Source organism: Theobroma cacao, chromosome 3 (assembly GCF_000208745.1).
Source record: "Theobroma cacao cultivar B97-61/B2 chromosome 3, Criollo_cocoa_genome_V2, whole genome shotgun sequence".
Classification (NCBI taxonomy): domain Eukaryota; kingdom Viridiplantae; phylum Streptophyta; class Magnoliopsida; order Malvales; family Malvaceae; genus Theobroma; species Theobroma cacao.
The window spans coordinates 8,007,934-8,029,348 of NC_030852.1; the positions used below are offsets into that span (position 1 = coordinate 8,007,934).

Sequence of the window (21,415 nt, forward strand, 5' to 3'; positions counted from 1 at the left end):
ACTCGATTTCCAACGGAGAGACCCGAGTGATGTACGGTTACTGAATGCTGAGATACCTACAAAAGAATCGAATCTACAAGGGCACCTCGACCTAGTTATCGTCTGCCTTTTGATATGAAAACATGAAGTTGAAAATAGTGAGTATAAACCCAGTGCGTGAATAAGGAAGGGAACAAGCATACCATAAGGAAGATTTAACGAAATCATGATGCATTTATCTTTAAAATAATGCAATTTAGTTTGGTTCTTATTAAAACCCCTCATTTAAACCACCAATGAGTAAATCACTTGATGATAAAGAGTTCATGCTCAACAAAGGATTTGAAGAGTGAACACTTTAATAGCATTCATGCAACTCAAGTCAAGTAAACGATAGGTCCTCGCTACAGCGGAAAGGCATTCTCACTGCAGTGAAGTTTGGCTCATATTATTAGCGGGACGAGGGTTTTCTCATCTAGCCAAGGGTTTCTCTCTAAACCCCTCATTTCTGACTTAGTTAATTAATTCCTTAATGTTGGAAGTCAATGATCCACTATTGTGTTAAAGGGGCAGAAAATATGGCAAAAATCAATAACGTAGTCAAGTGGGATAGAAAGTTTCTCACTATAGCGAAATTCGATTGGCCAAACAAAGAGTTTCTGGTTACAGCGAGAAGCTAAAGTAACTTTTTCGCTGCAGCGAGAACTAGGTCAGGTACAAACCCTTACAACTCGAGAGTTTCTTACTGCAGCGAGAATGAATCTCGCCGTAACGAGAATGAATCTCGTCGCAGCGAGAACAGGACACCAACAATAAATTTTGATTCTCTCAAGTATAGGCCATTTAGCTGCAAAGACAAGCTCAACTTAAACATGCTTAAAAATTTCCAAAGTTCAACATGCAAGAGTTCACATGCATTACATCCATAAACCATATTCATGAGCTTTCTATAACACACACATTTACATATACATACATCGTCATCATGTGTGCACTCCCTATTGGCACACTCTGTCATCATCATGTGTGAACTCCCTACTCGCACACTCCATCATCATCATGTGTGCACTCCTTACTCACACACTCAACATCACCATCCAACATTATTCATCAATACACAGCACATATTCATAAGATATATACATACATACCAATGTAATATAAAGCATATGGATTCATCCTAATACACATCTCACATTTCACAATATCAAAAACATTTAATCAAGGCTTGTTCCCTGGCACACATTTTCAAAGAAAAGTTGGATAAAATCATTCAAATATCTTGTGCAAATACATTCACATTCCCAAAACAAGTTTGAAATACAAGTCCACTCACCGGTATTTCGTTGAACCTTTAGTCGATTCTAACTTTTCTAATGGTCCAAATGGGACGGTGGGGCTTCGTTGGAACCTATCATCACATTAACATCACAATTAACTCAATTCTCATAATTACAAGTTCTACAAGCTATCTTCTACTAGTTTTCAAGTGCCATTAAATGGCTATCCATTTTCACTATCTTAATCATTCCAAAGTGAATTTACAACCTCAACTACCAAAACACTCACAAGTCTAAACACTAATCATTTTCAACACTAAAAATCAATTCTAGTTCACTACTCATCTTGGTAGCTTTGTGCTTGAAATTCTTTCCAAAAACTTTCAAGCTATTAATAAAGCTTCCTCTTTCTCTCTCTAAAACACCTAACTAGTGAAAGAGAGTATGGAAATAAGATTTTTAAAGGGAGAGAGTGGAAGAGTACAAGGGTTTATGAAAAGGTGCACCAAAAGCAAGAAAAGTGGAGCTATTTTAATGGAGGTTATGGAGGTTCATATCAAGCTTCCATGGAGGTTGGAAGCAACGTGAAAGAGAACAAGGAAGAAAAAAAAGAAGCTGATGGAAATGGAAGAAGAAGCTGCTAGAAGAAAGAGATATTTATAGCCCAAGCTTATCCACTCCACTTAAATTACGAAAATGCCCTCACAAGTCAACTTGTTCTCCTCTAATCCTTTATGCAATCTTTTTACTCTTTTGACACTGAAACAAAGTCCATAATGGTCTAAAAATGCTTAGGTTCCCAGAAACTTAAAAATTTTGACTCGAGGTGAAAAATGACTATTTTGCCCCTACCGTGGAAATCATCATCATTTTTATTTCCTTCGTCATTTTACCCTTATTTAAGCATCCATTTATGTCTTAGGCCTACTTAGGCCATAATATTGTTTAAAATCTTACTTTTAGGGGCTTACTAAGGAAATGGCGAAATTACACCTGATCAGTGATATCGCATCTACTTTTATCTACGAGTCTACAAAGGTCAAGGTCTCACAGGTGTGCAAACTGATTTTAGCTTCAACATATCAAATCTTTTGAACATGTCTTGAATGTATCTTTCTTGCTTGATGAAGATTCTTTTTTCACTTTGTTTGATTTGGAGGCCAATAAAGTACTTCAGCTCAACCATCATGTTCATCTCAAATTCCCCCTACATCTCTTTAGCAAAATTCTTGCATAAAGCCTCATTAGTTGTACCAAACACAATGTCATCCACATAAATTTGAACAATAATTAAATCATTTAAGTATCTTATGATAAATAATGTTGTATCATACTACCTCTAACATAACCTTTTTCAATCAGAAATTTTGAAAGCCTCTCATACCAAGCTCTAGGAGCTTGTTTCAATCCATACAAGGCTTTATGAAGTTTCAAAACATGATCTGGTTTTTCAAAGTCTTCAAATTCGGGGGGTTGCTCAACATAAACTTCTTCTTGGATGAAACCATTTAAGAATGCATTCTTTACATCCATTTGAAATAACTTAAAGTTCATAAAGCAAGCAAATGCAAACATAATCTTATAGCTTCCATCCTAGCAACTGGTGCAAAGGTTTCATCATAGTTTATTCCTTTCTCTTGGTTATATCCTTGGGCTACCAACCTAGCTTTATTTCTAACTACATTCCTTTGCTCATCTACCTTATTTCTAAACACCCATTTTGTTCCAACAATAGGGTGGTTTATAGGCCTAGAGACTAATGGCCATACATGGTTTCTTTTGAATTGATCAAGTTCCTCTTGCATGGTCAATATCCAGCTTTCCTTTTTTTCTGCTTTCTCAAATGTTTTAGGCTCAATTTGAGATATGAAAGTTGAAAACTCACAAGTCTCTCTTGTTGCTCTCCTAGTTTTAACACCTTGTGAAATATCACCTATGATTAGTTCTTGTGGGTGGTCTTTTGCATATCTCTAACTCCTTGTAAGGTCATTATGCTGATTTTCAATTCTTTGTAAGGTTTTTATGGGTAGAGATTCTGTTTCTCTCCCTAGGGTATTTTCTTCACTATTTTTCTTATCATCTAAACTCATATCTTCCATTTGTTTTTCAAGGACATTCGTATCATTTTCATCATCAAAAATTTCCTTTTGTAAGGTATTGGATTCATTAAAAACTACATGGATGGATTCTTCAACAGTGAAAGATCTTTTGTTGAAGACTTTATAGGCTTTCGAGTTTAATGCTTATCCTAGAACTATAGCTTCATCACTCTTTGCATCAAACTTTCCTAAAGGCTGTTTACCATTGTTCAATACAAAACACTTACAGCCAAAGCTCCTAAGGTGTGAGATATTTGGTTTCCTACCTTTGTACAGTTCGTATGGAGTCTTTGATATCATGGCTCTTATAGATACTCTATTAAGGATATAAGCTGCTGTATTAACAGCTTCTACCTAAAAGTATTTAGGTAGATTTTTCTCACATAGCATAGTTCGAGCCATTTCTTTAAAGGTTCGATTTTTCCTCTCTACAACTCCATTTTGCTGGGGTGTTCTAGGTGCAGAAAAATTATGATCCAGCCCCTTTTCATTACAAAAATTCTCAAATTCATCTCTTTCAAACTCACCTCCATGATCACTCCTAATACTAACTATAACTAGTCCTTTTTTATTTTCAACCTTCCTACAATGACTTATAAATGCTAGTAGAGCATCATTCTTATGTGCAAGAAAATAGACCCAAGTGTACCTAGAGTAGTCATCAACTATTACAAAGCCATAAGATTTTCCTCCTAGACTAGTTGTACTTATTGGACCAAATAGATCAATGTGCATCAATTCAAGAGGTCTAGATGTGGAGACAACTTTCTTGGTTTGAAAGGATGTTCTAACTTGTTTTCTTAGTTGGCAAGCATCACATATCTTATCATTTTCAAACTTAAGATCCGACAATCCAACAACTAAATTTTTTTTAATCAACTTTGACATGGTATGCATGCTCACATGTCCTAATCTCCTATGCCATAACCAACTATCATTTTCAGCATTTGCCACATGACATATTTCATAATCCATTTCAAGATCCTCAAGAAATACAACATACATATTCTTTAATCTTCTTCCTATAAATGAGACTTTATTAGTGCTTATGTCTAACATTTCACATTTGGTTGAGTCAAAACATACCTTAAATCCTTTATCACACGATTGACTAATGCTTAATAAATTATGTTTCAAACCTTTAACCAACAACACATGACTAATTTGAGTTTGAGAGTTCTTACCAACCGTTCCTATGCCATGAATTCTACCTTTTGAATCATCACCAAAGGATACGGTACCTCCCTTTTTCTTGTCTAGCAATGCAAATAGCATTTCATTTCCTGCCATGTGCCTTGAGCAGCCACTGTCCATATACCAAGGCTACTTCTTCTTGAGTTGAGCTCTTGAACATGTATCTTTTGAGTGCAGCTCAACCTACAAAACAAACATTCAGTTTTTCTTTATAGGTACCCATACCTTGATGGGTCCTTAATTGTTATCAGCAACATAGGATCCTTTTGGAACCCATATCTTTCTTAATTTTTGCACATTTCTTTTTCTATTGCAATCATAGGATAAATGGCCAATTTTATCACAAATATAACATCTAGATGCTGCCTTAACAGGATTTCTCTTGTGGTATGCATTTCTGCTTGAAGTTTCATTTTCAAACTTTTGAGTGCAGCATTTTCTTCACTTACCTTTTATAAGGCTTCAGTTTTGCTTTTCAATTCTAATTTTAGAGTTTTAAAATCGATTTTTGAATGTTCTAATTCAATTTGCAGAAAGTGTTTTTGTTCAAAAATTGAATCAAAGTCAAGTTTAAACTTTTCCAAATTTGAATCTTGATATGCAGATTTTTTCTTTAAAGTCTTGTATTTTAAAACAAGTTTCTCAAATTCATCATATAAACATTCATATTCTTCCTGAAGTTCATCAACAGAAATATTGCAAAGGGATGAGGATACCTTGGATTCATCACCCATGCCATCAAACACAAGTTTCCTCTTTCTTCAACTTTTTCTTCCTCAGCTTCAGAACTTGAAGTATCACTATCTGACCAAGTAGCTGCCACCATTGCCTTTTTTTATTTCTTGTTTCTCTTTGGAGTTTCTTCTTTCAGCAAGGGGCATTCTGACTTGAAATGTCTAGGCTTCTTGCATTCGAAGCATGTAAGCTCTTCCTTTTTGTTGGGGTCATTTTTGTTTCTAGTTCTCCATGAAGAACCTTAGTCTTTTTTAAACCCTCTTCTAGCTAATCTCTAGTTTCTTTTGCCCATCAATTTTCTGAATCTCCTAGCAACCAGTGCTAGTTCTTCATCGTCATCATAGGATAGCTTGCCTAGTTTTTTTTCAAGAATGTTGGCTTTGAGCGAGATGCTTTTCTTTTTTTCTTTAGCTTCCCTCTTATCTTCTTCTTCCTTTTCCTTGAGTTCTAGTTCATGAGTAATGAGAGAATCACAAATTTCATCCAAAGTTATAACATTTAAGTCCTTGGCTTCTCGAATGGCTGTCACCTTAGGCTTCCAATTTTTAGGTAGTCTTTTAAGAAGTTTTTTAACAATTTCATGCTCGGGAATTGGTTTGCCTAGCTAACTAAGTTTGTTTGTGATATTTGTGAATCTATCTAGCATGCTGGTGATATCTTCACAAGACTCCATCGTAAACATTTCATAATTGTGAGTCAAGAGGGCTATCTTGGACTCCTTGACTTGAGAAGTCCCTTCATGAATAATTCTAAATTTATCCCACACTTGTTTTGCTGTGGTACAGCTTGATACTTTATTGAATTCGGTGGGAGTTAGAGCACAATGCAATGTATTGATTGCTATGAAATTGGTTTGGACCTTTTTAGTTTCAACCTCGGTCCATTCAGACCTTGGCTTAGGTATCATCTCATTGGTCACTACATTTAAGGTTGAGGGAATGAATGGTCCATCAGTTATGACATCCCACATCTCATAATCAATTGCTCTAATATATATTGACATCCTAGTGCTCTAATAAGGATAGTTAGAGCTATCAAACAGAGGTGGTCTGTTTATTGATTGTCCTTCAGCAACGATTGATTTTTGTAAAGCCATTTGGATCTTTCCAAGGGTGTTAGACCTTAATAACAAGGGTTAAGCTCTGATACCACTTGTTGGTCCCAAGTAAATGTGCTGAGGGGGGTGAATAGCACAATTTGGCTCTTTCAAAATTTGGCTCTAAATAGAAACAAACGCAAGATAAATGAATGAAAGAATATAAAATAAAAACAGAGTAGACAACACACCAAAATTTAGAGTGGTTCGATCCAAGACCTGCATCCATTACCTTGATTGTTCAATCAAGGATTTTCCAAACAAATCCACTATGAACGGTGAAACTCACAAGCTTTCACCAAGCTTTTACAATGGCTTTTTCTAGGCTTAGCCAAAACCTTTCACAATACCAGGATCAACTAAAACCCAACACCTAACTTTTTAAGGCTAAGTTAGAACCTACAATCAATCAAGCAATTCTAGCTTGAATCAATCCCTTAGAGTGACTCACTCACTCTAAGAATACAAGGAAAAAAGTGATAAGAGTGTACTTATGATCATTAGGTTGATCTAAGTGGTACCAAGTGAACTGCAATTCACAATTACAAGGATAAGAGTTGATTGTAGTAAATGAGCAGAGAATATTTTCTGGTTTTTGAGCTCTCTTGTGTTCTTGGAAGCCTTCATTCCATTTCTAGCCGTTGAAAGTCCTTTTTATACTTGGAAAATCAGCTCTGAAGTGAGTTAGACAGTTTCTGACTGTTGGAAATAGTTTTGTTGTAGTTATGGCCGTTAATCTGTCTTCTAATACACAATTCAAATTTTCTGGCAGAATGCTCTTAGTTGACTAACTTATGTCTTAGTCGACTAAGTTGTCTCTATTTTCTGTTTCCAATTCCTGGCAGTGAGCACTTAGTCAACTAACTTATTTCTTGGTCGACTAAGTTGGTTCTGTCTTGAAATTCAAATTTCTGGCAGTAGCTTCTTAGTCGACTAACCCATTCCTTGGTCGACTAAGTCTTTTCTATCTCTCAATACTCTTCAGCCCGCCAACTTCTGGTTTAAATTTTAGCTCTTCCAATATTTCAATTTTATCCTCAGGTGGTAAATTTACCATTTTACCCCTAGATAGTGAAAATTTCGGTTTGACTTGAAATTGATCCTCGAACTCATAATCACCATATTAAACCACTCTGGGACTTTAATATTCTTAATTTCATCTTAAATTCTCTATTTGATCTAGTTCGAGGCTTAAATCAATTTTGTTGTACCTCTAGGTACAATACCGATTTTTGTAAATTTTTCGGGACTCTCCTAGCATGCAAAGATGCTATCCAGCACATGTATGTCATGACAAGTATTTTATAGAGTCAAGCTTGACATCTTCTCCCCTACTTGGATCAACCATATGATCCTTCATGACTGATTTCGACATCCGGCTAAATATTAATATTTTAATATTATTTTATTAATAAAATATTATTTTATTTTAAAAATTTTATCTTGTCTCTTTGATTCCCAAAGTTCCTTATTATGCCTCAATTCGCATCCGACCAACTTTATTTATCACCATATCAAAGTATGGGGCATTTCAATCTCCCCTACTTAAATAGAATTCGTCTTCGAATTCACGTCAATGTTACGTTGTCAATCTCCTTCTATGATCCTATTCCTTTTTCTTTCTATAGGGACATTCAATTTATTTACCTCGTTCACCTTCAGTTCAATTAAATGCTTTATTGATGGCAATTATCATCCGTTGAAGCCAGATCAGCAGTACCTTTCACAATCATGATTTCTTATATCGAGTCACTAAGCATACCTTTATCACCCTTATTAAATTTGAACGATAACTTCATCTCAATTATACCGATTTTGATAACATATCATACTTACTTATGTATACCTAATCATCATTTTATTAGTTTGCTCCATGCCAAATTTCTCAACCTTGATTCATTCATCTTATACTGGTCCATACCCTTCCTTTAATAGAGTTCCATTAAGAACTTAAACAATCCAAGGTTTGCCTTCAAAGTCACTCATAACTTTAATCGTTCATTGCATGCCCATTAACACTTTAGCTCACTGACCTCTCTGGACATTATTTCAAAATCTCCCAATTACTGAGAATAATTCTTCACCTTAGTTAGTCAAATTGTCAATTTCATATATATATACATACGGACATGCATTTTCAAACATCATCATCTCTCATTATGTATAGGGCCCCTTTATTCATCCACATCCCAATCCTAGTTTCAATATAATAATTCTTATAGTGCATGTCAACCTTCTTATTATACTTGCGTACAACTTCATATCATTCATATCTTTTCCAACCATATGCTTAAGTTTCCTTGTACTATATATCATTGCATCGCAATGTCATCTCCATTGAATTATAATCTATTATGCGTGTATGCTTTATAATCCTATTGATGCCTCAAATATTTATCTCAACTTGATCATTACATCTCATGCAATACCGCAATTCCTAAGAGTCATCCTTTTTCCTTGATTATCCTTCATACCTCTACATTACCTTGTATCTTTCTTGCATTACAATATTGATTTGTCACTTAAGACTCAAACTCATTTGAATCATGTATGCCTCAAGTATTTTCGAATTCCAATTTCCATAATATATATATATTAGGAAAGTTTCATTATCTGACTTAATTTTCAAGGTTAACTTCATCATCCTTTGTTTCCACTCTTTCATATGAACGTAACATCATTCTTCCTTAACCAATTTATAAATTGTACTTGAAATTGTAAAACTTAAAACTAGATTCTCCTCAAAAATATATATATATATTTTATATTAATACTAATATCACTCTCAGCTTACAGCTTCCTTTTTATAATCACATAACTTAGTGCTTGCTTTAATGAGATCTAGAGCAAAACTTCTCTTGAGTATTTCCTTGGGAATATCTATCTTAAACTTATGTCTCACAATAGATGATTACTTAACTCGTGACTTAGCCATTTGACTCCTCAGCAAGTTTCAAAATCACACATCTTATACTCATCTCGTATAATTTATAATTCTTCCTCAAAGGTATTTAAGCATTCTTGAAACATCTAATCACTTATTTGCTCTTTCATACTCCAAGTATATCATTTCCATAAAGGCATGCATTTGCTCACCAAAATATCTACATGCATGCTCAACTACGCATGCTTCAACTTATCTCCAAAAGTTTCTATCATACATTGTAATTTAGTTGTGTTGTCACTAATCCTTTCCTTTCAACAAGGTCAAAACAAGATTAGTAAATTCTCGTAATGATACTCTATATAAGCTGGTTTTCTATACCAGACTCGTAATTCTTCATTCACACTTTTATCATTTAGTATCTTATCTCAATATATTCATCTCATGAATCTTTCAATTTTTTTTTATTATTTGCCCATATACAAGACAATAAAGAAGCTTTTCAATTCATTCGGGTAGACATTCTCCAGAATATTTAAAACTCCCAGATAACAAAACGTAATGACCAATAACCAAAATTTAATTTGTAAGCTCATTATCGTGTCATTCCCATCTTACTCATGCATCATAGACGTGAGGTATTTGGAGCATTACAGCGCTGGATAGTCAATGCTGTGGCTCTGTGACTACTAGAAATTTCCTCATCAAAGCTATTTGTCTGTATTCAAAGTCACCACATCAATCATTCTCAACCAGTGAGTTCCATAAGTATAGGTACCTTTTATTTTCTTGTCATACATACTAAGCCAAGTTAATACTTTTAACTCATGTCATCTTTTGATTTTCATCATCATTCATAAAATTCCACCTCAAAACATCCTTTCCATTCGGTGTAATAAATTCATGATACATATACCACTCTACACATAAGTTGCTTACTATCTACAACTTTCCTCAAATTTATTGTCATCCCTATCTAATTATCTTCCTTGTCTTGTACTCTAATAATTTTATTGACTTTCGAAATAATTAACTACGGAAACAGCTCAGCTTCCTCCTCACTTTATTCTTGCAATCCTTACTAAATCAAAATTTTATATTCCCCATATTCCATAATTTAACTTCATTGGGGTATAGTTGTGCCCAATTATTATCTCATAGTATCATAGCATCATTGAGTAATCCCCTTCATGCTTAAATTACAATTATCAACTTAATCACGTTACCCATTTCGAATGTCATTTATAACCTTATTACTTCCTTCTATAACCTTCCTCAATAATTATATTACCAATTTATCTCTGCTATACTAAAAGATTCCCATACATATCCAATTATTTAAACAGCTATTTTACATTCCGTTCGAGTCATACAAAATAAAAGCCACTCCTAACTCCTTTATACAAGTAACTACCACATTTTCCCTTAAATGACACTTGCCTAGATTTATGACAATACAACTTCAACTAAAGTATTAAACATCTTTAGGTTCCTCATTGTCCTGATCTGGGCACATCAATGGATCCTCTTCCTCCTGAGATTTTCTCCTTTGTTCTTCAATTCAGGCTTGTTGCATTCTCCTACGTTCCTCATCACTTATCGGTGCAGCATTTCTTCCACAATTGGGAGGAAAATGTCGAACACTTGACACCTTTCTAAGGGGTTTACTTGCTACTGTTACTTTCTCCTTATTCTTTTCTGGTTGTCCCCTTGCAATTTCTTCCTTTGTCCATTCTCTAAGGTGCTCTCCAGGTTGTTCTAAAAGGAAATCTTGTTCAATTTTCGGAGTATTGGAGCTACTCTCACTTACAAAATTTTCGTTACTCTCAAAGCTCCCCTCACTACGATCTCGCTCCACTAAGTTCAGAGGAATTCTATTATCAGGAATTCGAGACGAACCACCTTCCGAATCACCTGGATCAGGGCACCATTTGCTTCTAGCCATAGAATCTAGAGATCCCTCGCTAGCATTATGAAGGGTATTGGGTCTACTGCCTCTTCTAAACATAGTGTGTATGTCACTTGTGCACCTCACAACCTACACACGACCAAGAAGAAATTACTTAATTCTTTACGCATCGCAAGAGTAGGTAGGTTTCTATATGTAGATGTATGCGTTCTATTCAATCTAACCTAACTTAACTTAACTTAACTGGACTTGGGGCAACACTGACACTGTAAATTTTAAAACAGCTTTAAAACAACTTTAAACCAGCTTTAAACCCAAAAACTCTTATCTTTAAAACCAAAAGCTCTGATACCAACTGAATTGTCATGACCCGAAACTCCCCTCGAGCCCGTGACAGCCATCGCGGTGCGCCAATGGGCACTCATTTCTCGAAATGTCAACCGAAACCCCATAAGGCTTAATATCAATTTCTCATTTCGCCTGATAAGTAACCGTTGCCAAATTTTATGTTCTAAAGGATTTTGAGCTATTTCCAACTTAAAACTGATAAAATAAAAATTTTTGTCCCACAGGGGTATTTTGGTCATTTTCCACTGAAAATTTTGAAACCAGTTAAAAATGTAGTGAACAAGTACCAATCGTATAATTCACAATTAAAAATAAGTTTAGGCATCTAAAACCTTTATTCAAAATGAAATTATAATTATTTGAATATAATAAGAAGATAAAACAAAATATTCAATAAAATATTTTATTCTCTTATAAACAGAAATTTTGGAGTTATGCGTAAATACTTTTTGTAACGTAAAAACAAAATAAATTCATTCATACTGTAGCACAATAAATTATTAAATTTACAATATCAAGTGGGCTCATAATAACTAGAATTAAAGAAGCTGTGAACCTACAGTTTGGAAGACGCAATCCAATGGAAATCCTCGATGGAACCAGCTATCTACAGCCTACTCTGACCCTGAAATGGGTGGAAAGGAGGGTGGCGAGATTATAAAATCTCAGTGAGTAAACAAAAACCATTTAAATAAGCTAAAGCCGAGTAAAAGGAGACAATTAAAATATCCCATCATTTTAAGTATTTCACAATTTGAAAATTCAACCCAACCCATGCAAACGGTTGTATTTCATTTAATTTCTCATTAGGGCTTATGACTTTCATAAATAGTTGGCTCATGCCATCAAATATACTCGATGACACCTTGATCAGAGGAGTACACTCGAGCCTGCCAAGGTTGTTAAAAATTTCGTATACACGTAAAACATATTTTTAGTTTGAGAAAACACAGATGTTCCTTGGCGTTGACTGAGTTCCCCTTCACATGGTGGTTTGGTGTGAAGTGAACCCTAAGTTTTATCCCAGGAGATACCCTACGCATCTCTCCGTTCGAGGTAAGAATGTAATGGGGTTTACCGTGCCCCTCTAAAAGGCTGGTCCACATAAACCCCCTACTGTAGTGATTAATTAAAATATAATCCACCAATCAATAAAATTCATTCTGGCATGACATGGCAATTATTATAATTCACAGCCTTTCAAGGCTAAATACACATTTCATATATTTCAACACCAATACCAATTCAGCCATTCATGCAAATACTGTCATAAACCATTAGATTCATAAATTTAATTCATAACAAGTGGGCTCCAATTACTCTATTTTTCAAAATCATTATTCAATTTTAAAACAATTTATAAAATCTTTTCATGTAGACACATTTTGTTTGTAAAACTCAAGATTTACCATTTAATTTCATTTTCATAAAATTTCATCAAAATCGATTAAAAACATACTTTAGATAAAAAAAATGATGGTAAGGTTACTCACAGTACTAGAAATTCGATATACTCTTATTCTCGGTCTTCGGGCACAATCTCTTTACCCTTGTTAGAGGGCTCACCACCTATTCATCATACGTGACACGAATTTCAATAAATTGTGTCAATTTATCATAAACTATTTCAAGCTCTCTAAATCTAAATGAATGCATGCGATGGGATGCAAAATGTCTGATTAATCACTTAAATGTTATGTTCGACCTAAATCACACTATAATCGGCCTAATCGGCTAAAATCTTAAATTTAACTCCAAATCAATTTTTCTCACTTTCTACACTCCTATTATACCTAAATTACCTCAGTGACTGTGAATGAAATTCAATTTATCAATCCCGGATCAATAATCACACATGTCTACACATTAGGTAAAAATTTATATTTTCATACCAAAATTTCCCATTTAATTTCTAGCCTCACCCAACATCAAATATCACCCAAATATCATGAAATATCATCAATTTCAGCCACAATATCCTCCCTAGAAAATTTGGTCAATAATGGTGATGGGGGAAAATGAATTCTTTTCTTGTTGTTTTGTTTATAAATATGCTAAACTAACTAAAAACACTAACATAACTTAAAATAAAATCAATCCAACTTCATTCTCTCTCCATACCCATTTGGGCAGCCATGAATTCACCATGAAAACATGAAATCTAACCATGGAAAATAAGGAGAAAAGCATGGAAAAGGTAGATCACAAGTCAAAATCAAGAAATTTTACCTTTGATTGCTTGATTCCTTGAAATCCCACACTTTTTCTTTAATTTTCCCACCTAGGTTTCTTGTTTTTCTTTTCCTCTCTTTGTTCTTGCTATGGCCGACCACATGAAGAGAAAATAAGCTGATTTTTTGCTGATTTTAAAGCTAAAAAAAATAAATGGATATTAACTTGACACATGTCACCATCCCATTGGTCCATTTTTAATTTCTTTACTATTAAGCTTTCTCTCTCCACCGTTTAAATTCCTTCAATTATCCGTGACAATATTGGATAAAATCCATGTGCTGGACAAGTGTCGGGTGCATAAAATTACAATTTTGCCCTTGAGGTGGCAAAATTATCATTTTACCCCTATGCTTTGAAAATACCGGGATTATAATTTTTTTCACTTATCAACCTCAAATTATACTCCAATGAGTCAAATGTGATCAATGTTGATCAAAAACTTCTTTCAATATTTCAATTTTATCCTCAGGTGGCAAAATTACCATTTTGCCCCTAGATAGTGAAAATTTCGATTTGACTCCAAATTGATCATCGAACTCCTAATCACCATATTAAACATTTCTGGGACTTTAATATTCTTAATTTCATCTTAAATTATCTATTTGATCTAGTTTGAGGCTTAAATCAATTTTGTTGTACCTCTAGGTACAATACTGACTTTTGTAAATTTTTCGAGACTCTCCTAGCATGCAAACATGTTATCCATCACATGTATGTCATGACAAGTATTTTATAGAGTCAGGCTTGACATCTTCTCCCCTACTTGGATCAACCATATGATCCTTCTTCATGACTGATTTCGACATCCAACTAGATATTAATATTTTAATATTATTTTATTAATAAAATAATATTTTATTCTAAAAATTTTATCTTGTCTCTTTGGTTCCCAAAGTTCCTTATTATGCCTCAATTCGCATCCGACCAACTTTATTTATCACCATATCAAAGTATGGGCCATTTCACCAACAATACAGATGGGTGCGCTGCCTATTAGCACTTAAGGGCGTGCTGTTAAGTACTTGTGAGCCAACCTGCAACACACAGGTGTGTGTTGCTTGGCTCAATGCCCTTGACTCCTCTTTCCTCATTTTTTTAATTACAAAAAAAAAATATTTTTAATTTCAAAAAATAATAAAAAAATATTTTTAATTTTAAAAAAAATAAAAAAATATTTTTGGGCAAAAGACTTTTGATACAAGAAAAACTCTTTTTCTTTAAAAAAAAAAGTTATAATGCAACTAAAACTCTTTAAAAAATGGGTAGCCATTAATCAATTAAAATTTAAGAGACCAAAATTGAAAGAATACCTTTCTATCATGACTTTGATCTTCTCCATGTATACATCCAATACATCAAAAATAAAAAAATTTACATGGCTTTTCCTAATTATATCATAACTAAGAAAAAATAAAGAAAATCAAGAAGGATACATGGCGATGATAAGCCACCCTTTTTGTTACATAGCCAAACGAAAAAGTTTACAAGTAAATTTTCAGCAATTGTAGGACTTTTAAAGTGGCAAAAACCTTAAACATTCATCCACACATTCAACCATACAATGATGTCATCAAGATAGTCAAAATTGTGCAAAGGTGCCAACCGTGCATCAATAAATAGGAAATAAGATTTGCGAGAGATCAAAGGCTCTAATACCAATTGTTAAGAAGTGGACCTTTGTGCATGCATGTGTTTGTGTAAACTATGGCTTTTAAAATTTTTCTAGTCATGGAAGCAAGCAATCTAAATGCACAAGCGGAATTACACATCCTGCACATAGCAAATCAATTTAATCACATCTAAAATTCAAGAATCATAATAGATTTGAAATCATGCCTTTCTCTTGTAAGAATTTTGATTCTTGACTCTTAATGAATTGTAGTAAATTTACCACCACACCAAAACTTTGATTTCTTGACCAAATCGACTTACCACTTATTCTTCAAAAACTTTTTTCAACTTGAACCTTGAGTGGACAAGGTGTGTAATGCTTAATTAAGATGGTAACTATCGAATTTATCTCTTTTACTTCTTTGAAACTATGACTATTTTTCTTATGAAAGGTGTTTAAAAAAAATACCAAAATTGGAGAGAAAGAAGACATTTGAGAAAGGTTCGGCAATTGAGGTATTTTTGGAGGAGAAAATTTGGCTATTAGTGTTTCGGCCAAAAAGAAAGCAAATCTTCTTCTTTCCTTCTTTTATTATTTTGATTTGACCCTTAACCTTTTTCCTTTTATAGAGTGCTTTTTATTTTTTAAAGAATTTAATTAAAATTAAATTCTTATTAAGAGTACATTCAGGTCATGCATAAAGAGTTATGGTTGCATCATGCTTCTCCAATAATTATCTAAATCATAATTAAATAATAAACAATTTATTTATCTAATTATAATTATTTCTCCATGTTAAAATATGATTCCTTATTGAATATTATTATATTTTATTATTATTCAATTTTTAATTAAAAAGAATTAATAATAAAATAAAGGAATTCTAATCAAACATGGAGTCTTATAATTTATCAAGAAATTATAAATAAGATTAAACTATTTAACTCTTTAATTATAACTAAAATCCTCCTATATTGTTTTATCTTAAGACAATATTTATCTTAATAAATATTTCTCATTTTAAGACAACTCTTGACTTCAAAACATTTATTTATTAAGATAATTTTTGACTCATCAAATATAATGTAATTACAACAACTTTTGTCTCAAAACAACACATATACTCTTGCTTAAATTAAGACAACTTTTGTCTTACTTAAGGAATCATATGTGTTGGTCCTAAAAGGAGTGCTAGAGTGGGGATGAATAGCACTTAATGATATTTTCAAGGATAACTCTTGAAATTTAAAATCCGTTTAGAAGACTTAAGATGAATGTTTAGAAAACTTGTTAAGGTTAGCAAACACCAAGTAAAGAGAGGTTAAGAGAAGTGGACAAAATACAATATTTATAGTGGTTCGATCCACTTGACCTACATCCATTACCTTGATCTTCCAAATTAAGGATTTTTTACCTAACTTCACTAGAACCAATGGAATTAACAGCTTCCACCAAGCTTTTACAAGATGAGATTCTAACCCAAGCTCCAACCCTTTTGTAACTAGTTTTAAGCTTACCTTAGCTTACGTTAACCAGTAAAGTGTCTCGCACACTCTAAGTAAATAAGAAATAGAAGATAAAATGAGCTACAAATGACCAGTTACCTTATCTAAGTTGTACAAACTTCAGCTCAAACTTTCATAAAGATAGGAGTAGAATACAAGTGTAAAAGAGAAGGTTTTTGCTCTTCTAAGTTGTTTCAAACTCTTGGTAGCTTCTTTGATACATTTATGACCGTTTGAACCTCTTGAAATAATTGGATGACAATTTTTAACAATCAATACCAAGTTTTTGGGTAAAATTTTGTGCAACAAGTCATTCTTTATATCTTATAATCTCATTTTTTGCATTTTGTTTTCGTAAAAATACCCATTTAGATCTTACTGGCTTTACACCATTTGGTGTACGAACTACAAGTCCAAAAACTTCCTGTTTTGCAAGTGAATTCAATTCCACCTTGATTGCATCTTTCCACACTGGCCAATCATTACTATGTCTACATTCTTCAATGGATGTAGGTTCAAGATCCTCATTTTCTTCCATAATATTGAGCGATACATTATATACAAAAATATTATCGATATTTATTTCATTCTGGTTCCATATTTTCTCATCATGGCGTAATTTATTAAGATTTCTTTATTTTCAATGATTTCAAGTACTTGAATTTCTTCTGAAATTTTGTCAATTATGTCAAGGGTCTCTTTTAGAGTTTTTGTTTCCTCTTTCTAACCATCTTGTATATTTGCTCCTTTTCTTTTTCAAAGATTTTAACTTTAAAATTGATTGGTTTTTCACACTTTTGGTGTGCCTTGTCCTACAAGGACATGAATTCTAATAGGAGCTTTTATAACTAGTATATGAGATTTAGTATTTCTCTTTAAGTTAGTAAAAACACTTGGCAATTGATTTGTTATATTTTGCTATTGAATTATCTTTAGGTAAAGTACACTAACACCTTTAAGTTTTAACCATAATTCCACCAGGGTACATTAGTTTTCAAAATGTGCAGTCCACCCTAAAAGAGTATCTTTTGCTAGACACATAAGTTTAGTCGTTTGTTAACTGTTAATGTTTCCGTTAGTTTGATGACGCAAAAATATTGAAAGGATAATTTTGCCCGTCATTAATTTTAAAAATTAACAAACTATAATTTTTTTTAAAAAAAAAAAAACTCTACCTAGCTCCCTCCTATTGGCCACCTAGTAGTTGGACTTGGTTGAAGAGTGCCAAATCCAAGCTAAGGGAGCACAAGATTGGAGTTCCCTTGGGGTTCACCGATCTTGGTACTCCCTAGGGAGCACTTATCAAGGGCATTCCACGGTCAAATATGGGCACGGGGTGGCCGACCAAGGTAGGGGAGCATCTTTAGTTAGCTTGAAAGAAAGCAAAATAGTGGAAAAAGAAAAAAAAAAGGCATTTTAGACATTTCACATTTAGGCATTATCGTCATTTGCACGTTTAGAGTGAAGTGTCCATTTTGAAAACTAATGGACCCATGTGAAAGTTTGGCCAAAAGTTGGGGGTGTCAGTGTATTTTACCCATTATCTTTTGAACTTCAAGTTCACATTGATTTGTTTGATAATCAAAACTAGATAATGATAATGTATTACAAGAAATTTCTTTTTTTTTTTAGTTGCTTATTTTCTCCCTCTAATGTTGGAAAAACTATTTCATCAAAATGACAATTTGCAAACCTTACCATGAATAAATTTCCTGTTAGTGGTTTTAGATATTTAATTATAGATGGAGATTCTCATCCATCATATATTCCTAACTTCTTTTGAGGAACCATCTTTGTGCATTGTGGTGGAGCAAGTGGGACATATATCGTATATCCAAAAGTTCTTAGATTTTGGAAATATTTGGTTCCTAACCATAAAGCCATTGTATAAGGGAGAATTTATGATAACTTATTGGCTTGATGAATATAAGTGCTACTGCATGCAAAACGGCATGCCCTCAAGCAAAAATTAAGAGTTTAGATTTTATAAGCAATGGTCTTGCAATCAGTTAGAGGTGTTTAATAAAGGATTTTGCTAGACCTTTTTATGTGTGAACATGAGCAACAAGCTATTCAACAATTATTCCAACTAATATGCAATATTTATTAAAAACTTGAAATGTAAATTCGCCAGCATTGTCAAGACAAATTGTCTTGATTGCATTATTAGAAAAATGTGCTTGCAAACAAATGACTTCAGCGAGTAATCTTGCAAATGCCAAATTCCAAGTTGCTAATAAGCACAAATGTGACTATCTAGTCGATACATTGATAAAACCCATAAAATATCTAAATGGTCCACATGGTGGATGTATGGGTCCACAAATATCACCCTGAATATGTACCAAAACTGTAAGGGATTCAGTCACCACTTTAGCTGGTGATGGCCTCATAATTAATTGTGTTAAGAGTAAGCATAAAATAAGAATTCATTAAATTGAAAAATCTTCTGGTTTTTCAGTGGATGACCACATGTATTTTCAATAATATTTTGCATCATTATTGATTCAAGATGGCCCAACTAGTCATGCCAAACATTAAAATCATTAGCAAACTTTTGGTTTACTATAGTATGAGTCTCAATCATTTTAATATTTGTGTAATACAATCTAGAGAACAAAGTTGGTAATTTTTCCAATCCACACTTCTTACCCGAGATAATAGATGTAATATAAAGTTATTAAGTGTCTCTTTCATTTGTTGTCTCAATATGATATCCATTTAGATGAATATCTTTAAAACTTAATAAATTTCTTTGAGACTTAGTAGAAAATAATGCATCTTCAATTATGAACTTTGTTCCCCTGGGTAGTAAAATATTAGCTCTTCCAGAGTCTTCAATTAATCTTGTACTATCAGATAAATATCAATATTTGTCTTCAATAAAATAAGATATATATATATATATATATATATAGTAAGAAACATACAAGTTAATATAAGAGAACATTAAATATAGAATTAAAAAATATAATAAGAACATATCATTTGCATATAATGAGAACATATAAAAGCATCTTCATAATGGAGTTATATTAAAATATACCAACAAACTATTAAGAAATTCATTCTTGGATATTTTCATTACCAATCAAATGATCAATTCCTCCTTCACAGTGGACAAGAAAACCAACAATATGCTAATGTGTTATATCAACCTGGCCATTGTTAAAATTATCTTGAACAAAATTTGCTTAAATATATATATTCTTTTAGTTTTCAATGATGGTTGATAAAGTTCAACAAGATGTTTTGACATACAACAAGTACGTGACTAATGGCCTTTCATGCCACATTCATGACAAGACATTTTCTATATTCTTTTTATTTCTTCCACTTTTGTATTTTTCTTGTATCTCCTCACTATTCATCCATTTCTAGTGGTTAAATGTGTTCTTATTATCAGAATAATGATTAGTGTAACTACCATGATTGCGATAATTATGGCGACCTCTTCCACGTCCATAGCTATGACCATGATTATGACCGTAGCCATAACCATAATTTCTAAATGATGTCACATTCACTTCAAGTAATGGAGTAAAACCAATTGGACATGATTCATGATTTTTCATAAATAGCTCATTATTTTCTTTTACCACAAGACATGAAATCAGTTCAAAGTATTTCTTAAAATCCTTTTCACAATATTGCTATTGTAGGAGCACATTTGAGGCGTAAAAAATAGTCACCTTTTCTCCACACAATTTTAGTTTAGAACTAATTCTAAATATTGCTAAGTTATACTCACTTACAGCTTTAAAATCTTGTAATCATAAATGCATCCAATCATAATGAGACTTTAGTAGAATTATTGTTTTCTAGTGGTCATATCTTTACTCTAAACTTTTCCAAAGATGGACTAGATATATTATTGTGAGATACTCAATTTTTAATCTTTCATGGAAATGGTGGTGAAGCAAAATGATTGCTTTTGCCTTATCCTGATTGGATGCTTTATTTACTTCTTTGATTGTGTCTCCAAGACCCATAGCATCTAAATGAATTTCAGCATCTAGAATCCAAGAAAGATAGTTCTTGCCAGTAAAATCAAGGGCCATAAATTCAAGCTTTGTAAGATTTAACATGGTGATAGCTGAAGAAGAATTGAACTTCAACTTTAAGATAATGATGAAAACTAAATGATATCAAAGCTTGAGAGATTAGAGAATTATGCTGATAACATGTTATGAAATATAACTTAAAAGAACAACTATAAAGGGAATTATTTACAAATACAGTGAGGGGCCTATTTATAGGCTAATTACCCCTTAAATCATAATCTTAATCCAAATCAATCTACATCCAAATCTAGATATACATAATCAAATGTAACACTTCAAATCAGATTACACTTCTTTTGTTTAGCCTGTTGCGTTATTTAACTTGGTTTGAACTTCTTGGGTCATAACATAATGGACATTCACACATATATTCATAACAAAGACAAATATCATTAACATAAATACTCATAACATCCAAGGAATCTCATTATGTGACGTAGAAAGTCAATGTGATAGTATTTAGAGGTAAAAACTC

The 21,415-nt window shown here is 33.0% G+C and overlaps 1 long non-coding RNA gene across 1 annotated transcript; it reads right to left on the reverse strand.

The window, feature by feature from the left end:
* LOC108661253 lies at window positions 12,018-13,792 on the reverse strand. Its single transcript, XR_001927001.1, has 3 exons — window positions 13,754-13,792; window positions 13,018-13,093; window positions 12,018-12,149 (listed from the first exon to the last, which is right to left on the reverse strand). It is a non-coding gene; the product is annotated as an uncharacterized LOC108661253 (long non-coding RNA).